This window comes from Salvelinus fontinalis, chromosome 12 (assembly GCF_029448725.1).
Source record: "Salvelinus fontinalis isolate EN_2023a chromosome 12, ASM2944872v1, whole genome shotgun sequence".
Classification (NCBI taxonomy): Eukaryota; Metazoa; Chordata; class Actinopteri; order Salmoniformes; family Salmonidae; genus Salvelinus; species Salvelinus fontinalis.
In genome coordinates this window covers 13,081,588-13,093,669 of record NC_074676.1, presented here as the reverse complement: position 1 = coordinate 13,093,669, position 12,082 = coordinate 13,081,588, and the positions used below count along the sequence as shown (strand labels likewise).

The 12,082-nt window shown below is 44.2% G+C and overlaps 1 protein-coding gene across 4 annotated transcripts in view; it reads right to left on the bottom strand.

Annotated features, from left to right (window-relative positions):
* Window positions 1-12,082, bottom strand: part of LOC129866828 (tetraspanin-9-like) — a 298,952-nt gene that overhangs the window by 265,623 nt on the left and 21,247 nt on the right. For all 4 annotated transcript variants that reach the window (XM_055939761.1, XM_055939763.1, XM_055939762.1 and 1 more), the window contains exon 2: window positions 2,563-2,626. The gene's annotated coding sequence lies outside the window, so the exon portion shown is untranslated. The remainder of the gene's footprint in view (window positions 1-2,562; window positions 2,627-12,082) is intronic.

The window sequence follows — 12,082 nt, the reverse complement described above, 5'->3', positions numbered from 1 at the left end:
GCTGTGCCGTTGAGGAAATAGAGTAAGCACACTTGTAGTTATTTTGGTTGGATCACAACCCTGCATCCCCGCCATCACACAATTACAGTTTACACAATCCAAAAACGGTCCATGATAAATCGCAATCTGGTTCAGGTTGGCATCAGAAACGGGTCATAATTTTGGTGTGTAGAAAGTAGCAACAGCCATTACATTTTAAAATATATTTTAAAACGATTCTAATAAATGCAACAGTTGGACAATGGTTGAATATACTCCAAACAGTTTAAATCCATCAGATATTGACTGACAAATAATGAATGTAGTTCAGGGATTTTGGTGTGAATTCTGGTATTCAATTAATTTTTCTTAGAATGCACTTATATATATATATATATATATATATATATATATATACATTTTCCTAATGGAATCAGGAATGTGTTTAAGCTGAAAAAAATTAAAGCTGTGTAATTTAAAAAATACTGTAGAATGGGTATATTTGACTGAATTAACATGGCTGCAACCACCAATAACTTGTTGTCTCAGCCTACCTGCACTCGCCTGCTCTGTCTCAGCCTGCCTGCACTCACCTGCTCTGTCTCAGCCTGCCTGCACTGTCTCAGCCTGCCTGCACTCACCTGCTCTGTCTCAGCCTGCCTGCACTCACCTGCTCTGTCTCAGCCTGCCTGCACTCACCTGCTCTGTCTCAGCCTGCCTGCACTCACCTGCTCTGTCTCAGCCTGCCTGCACTCACCTGCTCTGTCTCAGCCTGCCTGCACTCACCTGCTCTGTCTTAGCCTGCCTGCACTCACCTGCTCTGTCTCAGCCTGCCTGCACTCACCTGCTCTGTCTCAGCCTGCCTGCACTCACCTGCTCTGTCTTAGCCTGCCTGCACTCACCTGCTCTGTCTCAGCCTGCCTGCACTCACCTGCTCTGTCTCAGCCTGCCTGCACTCACCTGCTCTGTCTTAGCCTGCCTGCACTCACCTGCTCTGTCTCAGCCTGCCTGCACTCACCTGCTCTGTCTAGACTGTCTCAGTAATTACTGTTGTCACATTCTGTTGTATAATTCAACAAGTGTGTCAATAGCAGGATACCCTCAGATTAAAAATCAACATGCTTGGCTCTCGATTACACCTAGCTACACATACTTTACAGTGTTTGCAATATCAATTTTTTTTATGAAGCCCTTTTTACATCAGAAGATGTCACAAAGTGCTAAACAGAAACCCAGCCTAAAACCCCAAACAGCAAACAATGCAGATGTAGAAGCACGGTGGCTAGGACAAACTCTCTAGAAAGGCAGGAACCTAGGAAGAAACCTAGAGAGGAACCAGGCTCTGAGGGTTGGCTAGTTCTCTTCTGGCTGTGCTGGATAGAGATTATAAGAGTACATGGCCATTAAGGCCAGACATATCACTACCATCCAAGTGTTCATTTTCCAAAGTTGTTTTCATTTCAGGTCATCTAATTTGTAAACAGTTCAACTATAAATGATTACTTCACAAAACATGAACACCCATCAAAATAAAGTAATTTTCTTATCTTGTGAGAATGCACCCTTCTGCCCCCCCCCCCCCCCTTAAAAGATTTAGATGCACTATTGTAAAGTGGCTGCTCCACTGGATGTCATTAGGTGAATGCACCAATTTGTAAGTCGCTCTGGATAAGAGCGTCTGCTAAATGACTTAAATGTAAATGTAAATGTAAGTGTCGAGACGATGTGTTAAATGTGTTCTTATAGAGTTAAGTGTTCTTATAGATTCAACAGAAAGACGACGTATTCCACTGAGCCCATTTTAACCATTACCGGGGTGTGTGTGACAGGTCCTTACAAACATTTCTGTGGTCGTAACGTTAATGGGAGAAAACAACAGGCACAAGCAAGAGCATGAACGAGTTGCAGGAGTAAAATGAAGGCAATCAATCCAGTGTGATTTAAAAGACGAGTGAATTTTGGGCCCTTCAAACACAGGAAATAGATGGCTGAAAACAACAGATCCTCAGGTGGGCGGGGCACGTGTGTTGCTATAGAAAGGAGCCGTAACTGCATTCAGGTGCGTGTGCCGCAGCAAATGTTCTTCACAATAGACAAACAGGCTCATTCTGTTCAGAACAACCCAGGGTATGGAACCATGTCATCTTGTAACTGTACATCAAACAGTGATCATAAACGTTGACACTGTATAGGGCATCGGTTTTATGCTATGCACTTGGACTCGCAGGTGTTCGGCTTGCTTGTATGACATCAAAGAGGTATTTTTAATAATCCTCAATGTCTCATCTTTCTAAGTCCTCTTAACTTACAGCATTTCCCTCACTCAGACAACAAAAAATGTGCAAAAGTTATCAAATTAGCGGGAGGCACCTTCTTTTTGCTCGAGGTGCCCAAGTTCAGAACGGCTGTCAGTCAAAACCCATACAGCGCTGTGACGCGCAGAGCTCTGACGTCATGTATAGCATGTTACTGTACAGCCACTGCGTTCCAATTAAAGGCACTTATCAGTGCACAAATCTGCAATTTTCAACCCGTATACATTGGTATGAGTGTAAAGCGATACAAGGCGATGTCATGTCTTACCGGTTAGATGCGGTGGAGGCAAACAGAACAGAAGCAGTGGGACCCCTGGTTGTAATGGGACGGCCTGTCAAACAAAAGAGAAAAAACAGGGTCTGAACTACAAGCTGGCGCTTTTGATGAAATACAACATGGATGGGGACATTTTACAGAACAAACCATATACAGAGATAGCTACTGTAAAGAACAGGCACACAGCGGTGAAGGGTTCTTTGTGGGTAGTTGTTCTGTAGAAGCCAGAATGGAGTCTAATGTGAAGGTAGGCTGTGTATTTTGTGAATGAGAGAGATTGCAGCAGAGTGGGGAATGTCATTCAGGGGCCATGAAAGGACTGGGGAGAGCCCAGTAAACAACAGTAATACGCCTGAAACACACACAACTCAACGTAAACATCACCTGCTACTCTGCCTGCCTGCCTGCGTGTGTGTGTGTGTGTACATTCACCTTTAACAAAACACCTCTAAATGCAGATGGTAATTGTTATCGTGTTATGCAACCACAAACACATGGACATAATGCAGGGGGAAGCAGTGCAAGAAGCAATGCATGTGTGATGGACATCGTATCCCTTTTAGGAGTGAATTTAGTCCTTGAAGATAAGAGTCAGAACAGACACTACATTTACTGTGCATGTCATAGTAGTTAGCACAGCCAACCGCAGTCTATTTTGGTTCTTTGGACATACAGGAGTTTTCCCATGATCAAACGGACCAAATGTCTTATGGGTGTATTTCAACACTCAAGATGCTATTGTAGCCTTGATAAGTAATCTATCGAGCAGAGATGTTGCGATAGCACGACTACATACTTATGTGCCAAATATGTCGGACCTGAGGTTAGAATGAGTCAGTGAGTGTCTAAGTGGGAAGAGTGCAGGTTGACATTGAGCGGACCGAAAACCTCCAGTCCAATCCGTGAGCTCATGAATTTGGCCCTGCAGTTCAGAGTCTGAGCGGCATCTTTCTCCATTCTGCTGCTCAGCCTCTCTCTCTCTCTCTCTCGCTCTCTCTCTTTCTTGTGGGCTTTTTCTCTAAAAGCTGTTACGTATTCCCATGCCCCCCCCCCCCCCCCCCCCCCCCCCCCCACACACACACAACCGCAGCTCATGCTGCACTCATTCTATTACAAAGCAGACTACAGTCAGGTCCTGGGTGCTCTGCTTCCAGCCCCAGTCCTCCAGTCCCACTCAGTTCCCATTGGCGAGTGGAGGGCGCAGGAGAGGAAGGAGGGAATAAAGAGAAACGATAACTGAGGACGTGGCATTTTTAATAGAGCAATTTTTCTTATTTTTTTCTATTTAAAACTGAACGTAAAGTCAACATGTCATTAGTTTTCGTTTTTGTTGTGGCTCCCAAACCATAAGCCTGTGGAACATAAGTTAAAGATGGCAATGAACTGGCAACTGGTATATTTCTTTCTTCCTTAAAATTAATCTCCCCCTGATCCAAGTGTTTCCTTCATTCCGGGAAACCAGACTTCACACTCCAATGCTTTTGTTTTCCTTTTCTCCTGTGAAACCTTAAAGGGACAGTCCACTTTTTGGAAGTTTTAGCTCATTTACGTCCTCCGAGTTGTTTCCTCCAAACCGTTTTTAAACGGGTTAGCTGGTTCTTTAGCAATGTCCAGAATCTCCTGGCTAGTATTTTCACCATCCTTGGAAAATGGTACAAAAGCTTAACTTAAAAACTGTCCATTGAAGGCGCCAATGTACAAGCACTGGGATATAGACAGAAAGTCACTTCTTTGAGAGATAATACCATCTTTGATGTTCGATCTCGAGGATTATCAAAGGAGAAGAGATCTTACACGACACTCAAAGAATATCAGGTGTGCCGACAAAGAAAAGGAACAAATCCCCTCAAGGCATTTTCTTTCCATTTTCTGACCTTTGCACCGTTTCGTAAAGTATTCAACAGATGACAACGCTTAAACACTGCACACTTGGATGTATTAATAACGACTCTGAAAGAGTTTTACACCACATCTGATTTCATTTAGCAGACTGAACTAGTCTTTGCCAAAACCTGTTATAATTACTTCATCTGTACATTCATACAGCCTACACACTAAGGATGAACACCAGTGGTGGCCTAGTAAAAGGAAACAAATGTGCTTCATATTTTACAGAAAATATTCAGGGGTTTAAGATTAAACAATCAGGAAGGGAGACTAATGAAGTTGCAATGATTCTATACAGTAAATCTAATGACAGCCATCCCCTCAGTGGCACAGCAATCAGGCCTACATTTGTTTGACCTCAATCAGACCCACAGTGAGAGGGAGTGGGGCCTCCCATCCTTTCTCTCCTCACTAGAGAGGCCTGCGAGCGGGCCTTAGCGATGGGGATCTTTTTGTCAGAGAGTAAGGGCCCTTCCTGTGGTGTTTGGTGCAGTGCGGTCCATGGAGGGAGATGCCTCAAGTTGTTAACGCTGTAAATATATTCAGAGAATGCTGTAGACGGGTCAGTCATGCAGTGTGGCCGGACATTCACCCATCTAAGGAGACAGCCTTCATGCAGTGTGGCCGGACATTCACCCATCTAAGGAGACAGCCTTCATGCAGTGTGGCCGGACATTCACCCATCTAAGGAGACAGCCTTCATGCAGTGTGGCCGGACATTCACCCATCTAAGGAGACAGCCTTCATGCAGTGTGGCCGGACATTCACCCATCTAAGGAGACAGCCTTCATGCAGTGTGGCCGGACATTCACCCATCTAAGGAGACAGCCTTCATGCAGTGTGGCCGGACATTCACCCATCTAAGGAGACAGCCTTCATGCAGTGTGGCCGGACATTCACCCATCTAAGGAGACAGCCTTCATGGGCTCCAAGTTCCAACAGGAAAACAGAATTTAAAAAGATAAACTTCACATACACTGAACAAAAATATAAACGCAACATGCAACAATTTCTCAGATTTTACTGAGTTACAGTTCATATAGGAAATCAGTACATTTAAATAAATTCCATAGGCCCTAATCTATGGATTTCACATGACTGGGAATAGAGATATGCATCTGTTGGTCACAGATACGTTAAAAGAAAGGTAGGGGCGTGGATCAGAAAACCAGTCAGTGCCATATGCCTCATGCAGCGCGACACATCTCCTTCACATAGTTGATCAGGCTGTTGATTGTGGCCTGTGGAATGTTGTCCCACTCGATCCAGAGCATCCCGAACAAGCGTCCCAAAGCCGATATAGTTGAGGTTTTTAACAAGCATTTCATATCTGCTGGTTCAGTTTTTGATAATGCTGGGGCCCAGGCCTCTAATGTAAGCTCTGTTACAGTCAACTATAATATAGGCCCTCATGTGAACCATTTGAACTTTGAGCCTGTGTTTTATGCTGAGGTCTATAAAGCACTATAGAAATTGCAGTCATCATTCACTGTATTATACACTAGAAAAGTAACATAAAAGTGGATTTGGAGACTTACAGATGGCAATCACTTTAAAACAGAGAGGTCCGCTCAGAGCCTATGGCAACGGACACTTTTGGACAATCCCCAAGGCATATCTTGCAATGATGAAATCACTACAAGGCCTTTATACACTGCTGTGATCGTGTCAGAGGCGGAACACATGCCTACGTGTGTTTAATGGAGAATAATCCATTCAAATGACCCATCAAAGAATAAATCAAAGCCTTTTCATCTATTAAGCTACTAGCTAAAACACTTTGCATACAATGTCTTTACAATACCTACAGTGTGTCCCTGTCTTCGTATAGCACAGTCCAGTCATCCCATGGGTCTGCCTATAACTTAACAGAGAGCGACAGACAGGGGCCACCTAGGCAGCACAGACAGTGTGGACAGGATGGGGGCAGCGAGGGGTGCATCGTAGGAGACTAAACAGGCTGAAAGGTCCAGAGGGCTGTCTCTGACTGGTGGGGTATGGCTAGTTCAGGATAGTCATGGTGACCAGGAAACAAAGCAGCTGCTGAACAGACATGTCTGTCACTGTGGCTGGTCGGTCACATTCTCACACTTCACTTCCACTAGGGCTTCCACTAGATGTAGTCAGTCTGAACTTTTCACTCAACCGCGTGCACACACAAGCGCGGCGCACACACACGCACGGCGCACACTGCGTAATTAGGCCATCTGTGCATTAACGGTGCAGAATATTTCAGATAGGATTGGGCCATTTATCACGAAATGGGACACAAGTTAAATAATCTGGAAGAAAGTTTTCCTCTCTGACAATTTTAACAAGCCTATAATCTCATCTATCACATTACAAAACATAAAAACATAAATTACCAAAATAACTCTAATGGGAAAAAGTTTCCATGCAAGTGAAACGAGATACATAAAAATAAACCGTTCAAATTAAACAGATACTTTCCAAGGAATAACATCAATAAACAGTTGTAGTAACACACTTTTGCTATTATTGGTTGTACAGAATTCCTTGATCGGTGATGTGGAGTTGGGCAGAGGGCATTCGTGTGCCCTCTACTCAACTTTATGGTCACGTGAGGATGGAGTGCAGGTGTGCACTCAATATACATCAGGAGACGTGGAGGAGGCCGTAGGAGGGCAACAACCCAGCAGCAGGACCACTACCTCCGCCTTTGTGCAAGGAGGTGCACTGCCAGAGCCCTGCAAAATGACCTCCAGCAGGCCACAAATGTGCATGTGTCAGCATATGGTCTCACAAGGGGTCTGAGGATCTCATCTCGGTACCTATTGGCAGTCAGGCTACCTCTGGCGAGCACATGGAGGGCTGTGCGGCCCCACAAAGAAATGCCACCCCACACCATGACTGACCCATCGCCAAACCGGTCATGCTGGAGGATGTTGCAGGCAGCAGAACGTTCTCCACAGCGTCTCCAGACTTTGTCACGTCTGTCACATGTGCTCATGTGCTCAGTGTGAACCTGCTTTCATCTGTGAAGAGCACAGGGCGCCAGTGGCGAATTTGCCAATCTTGGTGTTCTCTGGCAAATGCCAAACGTCCTGCACGGTGTTGGGCTGTAAGCACAACCCCCACCTGTGGACGTCGGGCCCTCATACCACCCTCATGGAGTCTGTTTCTGACCGTTTGAGCAGACACATGCACATTTGTGGCCTGCTGGAGGTCATTTTGCAGTCAAACAGCTTTTATTGCATAGAAGAGGGCTAAGAGGACTTCATCACCTCTGTTTGTTTGTGTGGGATTTTGGACGCTAATGGCCGTCACATGCTAATGGCCAAGCCAAGCAGCCATTTAGTCATATATCTGTTTTTCTTTGATACATGTAGCTGGTAACCAATACATGTTCATTGTTTATGCACCTTTTGTGCAGCTGCCTTTGTGATGAAATTATTGCCTGCTGTTGCCTTGCTACCTTACAAGATTTATTGTTTGTTTGCCACGTGCTATGCTACGTACAGTTGAAGTAGGAGGTTTACATACACCGTAGCCAAATACATTTAAACTCAGTTTTTCACAATTCCTGACATTTAATTCTAGTAAAAATTCCATGTCTTAGGTCAGTTAGGATCACCACTTTATTTTAAGATTGTGAAATGTCAGAATAATAGTAGAGAGAATTATTTATTTCAGCTTTTATTTCTTTCATCACATTCCCAGTTGGTCAGAAGTTTACATACACTCAATTAGTATTGGTAGCATTGCCTTTAAATTGTTTAACTTTGGTCAAACGTTTTGGGTAGCCTTCCAGAAGCTTCTGACAATAAGTTGGGGGAATTTTGGCCCATTCCTCCTGACAGAGCTGGTGTAACAGAGTCAGGTTTGTAGGCCTCCTTGCTTCCTTGCTTAAAAAGGATGTGCGAGCAAATGTTCTATAGTATTGAGGTCAGGGCTTTGTGATGGCCACTCCAATACCTTGACTTTGGAATTATGCTTGGGGTCATTGTCCATTTGGAAGACCCAGCCCCCTGGGTGCCAGGGTAGCCTAGTGGACTAGTTGGACTAGTAACCAAAAGGTTGCAAGATTGAATCCCCAAGCTGATAAGGTAAAAATCTGTTGTTCTGCCCCTGAACAAGGCAATTAACCCACTGTTAGGTTGGAGTCATTAAAACTCATTTTTCAACCACTACACAAATTTCTTGTTAACAAACTATAGTTTGGCAAGTCGGTTAGGACATCTACTTTGTGCATGACACAAGTCATTTTTCCAACAATTGTTTACAGACAGATTATTTCACTTATAACTCACTGTATCACAATTCCAGTGGGTCAGAAGTTTACACACTAAGTTGACTGTGCCTTTAAACAGCTTGGAAAATTCTATAAAATGATGTAATGGCTTTAGAAGCTTCTGATAGGCTAATTGACATCATTTGAGTCAATTGGAGGTGTACCTGTGGATGTATTTCAAGGCCTACCTTCAAACTCAGTGCCTCTTTGCTTGACATCATGGGAAAATCAAAAGAAATCAGCCAAGACCTCAGAAAATAAATTGTAGACTTCCACAAGTCTGGTTCATCCTTCGGAGCAGTTTCCAAACACCTGAAGGTACCACGTTCATCTGTACAAACAATGGTACGCAAGTATAAACATCATGGGACCACGCAGCCACCATACCGCTTAGGAAGGAGACGCGTAGGATTAAATGTCTGGAATTGTGAAAAACTTGAGTTTAAATGCATTTGGCTAAGGTGTATGTAAACTTCTGACTTCAACTGTACGTTTGGTTCAGATTTGGAAAGACCAGACGGTACTCAGTGGGGGCTGGTTACAGTAAATGTAAAGAGAAGGTGCTCATGGGTTTTTGATGTGCTCCTATAAACTTCACATGTTAGAGGTCATGGGGCTTTTTACATGGAAATGCCTGTATGATGCACCTGCTACTCTTGCCATCCTCCATCACAGCCCTAATCAGTGTTCCTCTTGCATATTCTGAGATCTCCTATCCTCCTCTGCAGCAGAAGCAGCAATGTGCTAACAGTCCAATAGTCTTGTCCCAGTCCTGAGAGTGAATGATGGGACCCTGTCCTGACAGGCACAGATTTACCTAGTTACACACTCACGCACATACACACACTGACATAATCTCTCCCCACAGCCCGCAGTACCCAGTTCCAGCTGCTTTCCCTGCACACTGGCAACTAACAGGCAGAGCTGAATGCCAAAGCTTTTCCATCGCTGCTAATAAAAATCATTTTGATTCCTGATGTTCTTGGACATGCATAAGAGAGCTTCTGTAAAGTTTTACACTGAGTAGATATGAGGAGGGAGGGAGGGTGGAAGAGGGACTTCATATGGAGTTAGTTAGGCTCCACAGAATGAAAGGCTGTTGAGTTCACAGTTTAGCTGCTGGGTCAATCACAATGGCATCAGCAAAGACAAGGTAGTGTGAGAAACACACATGCAAAGATACAACTTTGTTGAAGCGCCCAACCTATGTCTGTGATTCACATTGGTCCTATCCCCTAGGCAAGGTGCATTTAAATATAATTATATTGACACTTTTCAAAGCTGAGGAGAAGTGAGGATGTTGGACGTTGCCAATAAGCATAGTCAATTAAATACCTCTTTACGTTGACAGATCTCAGAACCAAGGAACTCATGTCTGTTCATTCTCTTGTTTCTGGATATTATACTTCCTCATTTCTGATTTCTTTCTCTTTTTATTACACCTTTTTCTCTCCAATTTTCGTGCTATACAAACTGGGAGCTACAGTCTTGTCCCATCGCTGCAACTCCCCTACGGACTCAGGAGAGGTGAAGGTCGAGAGCCATGCGTCCTCTGAAACACGACCCTGCCAAGCCGCAATGCTTCTTTATACACTGCTCGCTTAACACGGAAGCCAGCCACACCAATGTGTCGGAGGAAACACCGACCGTGTCAGCGTGCATGCACCCGGCCTGCCACAGGAGTTGCTAGAGCGCAATGGGACAAGGACATCCCGGCCGGCCAAACCCTCCCCAAACCAAGGCGATGCTGGGCCAATTGGGCGCCGCCTCATGGGTCTCTCGGCCGTGGCCGCCTGCGAATAATTCCCAATTTCTAAATTGCCATTTCAGAATAGGTACTGTATTATAATTCATACACGCGTGAAGTCAGCTCAGTTGATTTGAGTAAGACTCAGTAGGCCTATTCTTAGTTCAATCACCCATGCGGCAGTAAATCAGGAAGTGTCAAACACCAGCTAGCTCACGCATGAACCACGGGCCACAGATTTCACATCAGAGCTGGATTATGACGCTACCAAAAAACCAGACTGAGCCTCATAGAAACTTCATTACCTTTGGATCCTATATTGGCTCCCATAGTGCAATAACAGTACATCAATCATGAGATTATTCATATCTTCAGTTCATCATCAGAAAGTCGTGTCATTGTTATTGATTTGATATAAATAATTTATCTGAAACTGACCTGATAAAGAACAAAATGATGATACGTCATCTTTGAGGTTATATCACTTGGAACACTCATTTTGGATCAACATCAGTTCTGACAATTGCTTTCGGGCAATTCCACAGTAAAAGAATAAAAATGAGATTTTTCACTTTTTAAAATGTATGCCAAACAAAAAACAATGGCATTCTGTTATTAATATATATTCTTCTCACACACTGAAGATAAACTGTCTCCACATTAATTGCTTCTCAGTCATTCAAGTTATTAATATCCCCCTACAAATAACAGAGACTTCTTGAAAAAGAGCCAGTGCCCATAATTGGCATGGTGGTCTCAGTGAGGCTAAAGGGCACTTTAAAATAAAATGTGTACCAATATAGCCACAAAAAAATGACAATGTGCATACCCTAATTAGGATCCAGAAGCCCAATTACTCTATATGTGTGTCTAGCAGTGAGACAGTATCTCCTAATCAGCAGCTAACCATTCGAATGCAGTAACACTATGGCCATTACTGGGTTGTACATGTCATGTGCCTGTGTAGTGTCCAATGAGTTGACTGAGCCTGTCTGTGAGAGTTCCCACATGTCTGTTGGAAAAGCCAGCACAGTCAGACCCAGTCCCACAGCTGCACTGAGGATAGGCTATAGTATGCCCTGTATCCATGTCTGTCCTGTGGTCACATCTGCACATGGTACATCATTCTCAACCACAGTCTCTAAAAGGAGAACAATGTTCATGGAAACGCCTCTGCGAAAGATCTCATGGATTCTGAATTATTCTCACAGTTTGGGGCAGAAACCACTGGCATCCTCTGGACTGTGTTTTCCAGTGGTCTCCTTCAGGGAAGGAGAGAGAGGCCAATACTTGGCAATGGTTTTCAAACGGGATCAAACCCTTCAACCCCAAACTTCATCAAGTGCCCCAGACAATGGGTGTATTCAGATACTTTCCTAGTGTCCCATTTAGGTCCAGAGCTGGCTACGCAGCATGCGTGGGGTCAACCCCATTTCCATGTTAAGTGGGGACCCCTCAATGTGTGAATGCGTTGCAATAAACAACCGTGAAGCAGCACCGAACAGCTCCAACTGCTGCCCCCAGGTGGTGCATTCAGAGGCGGACAAAGAGAGAGGGAGGGAAGGGTCTATGGATTTCTGCGATAGTCCGAAAAGTCTTTATCAATGTAATGTTTCTCTGCGTAT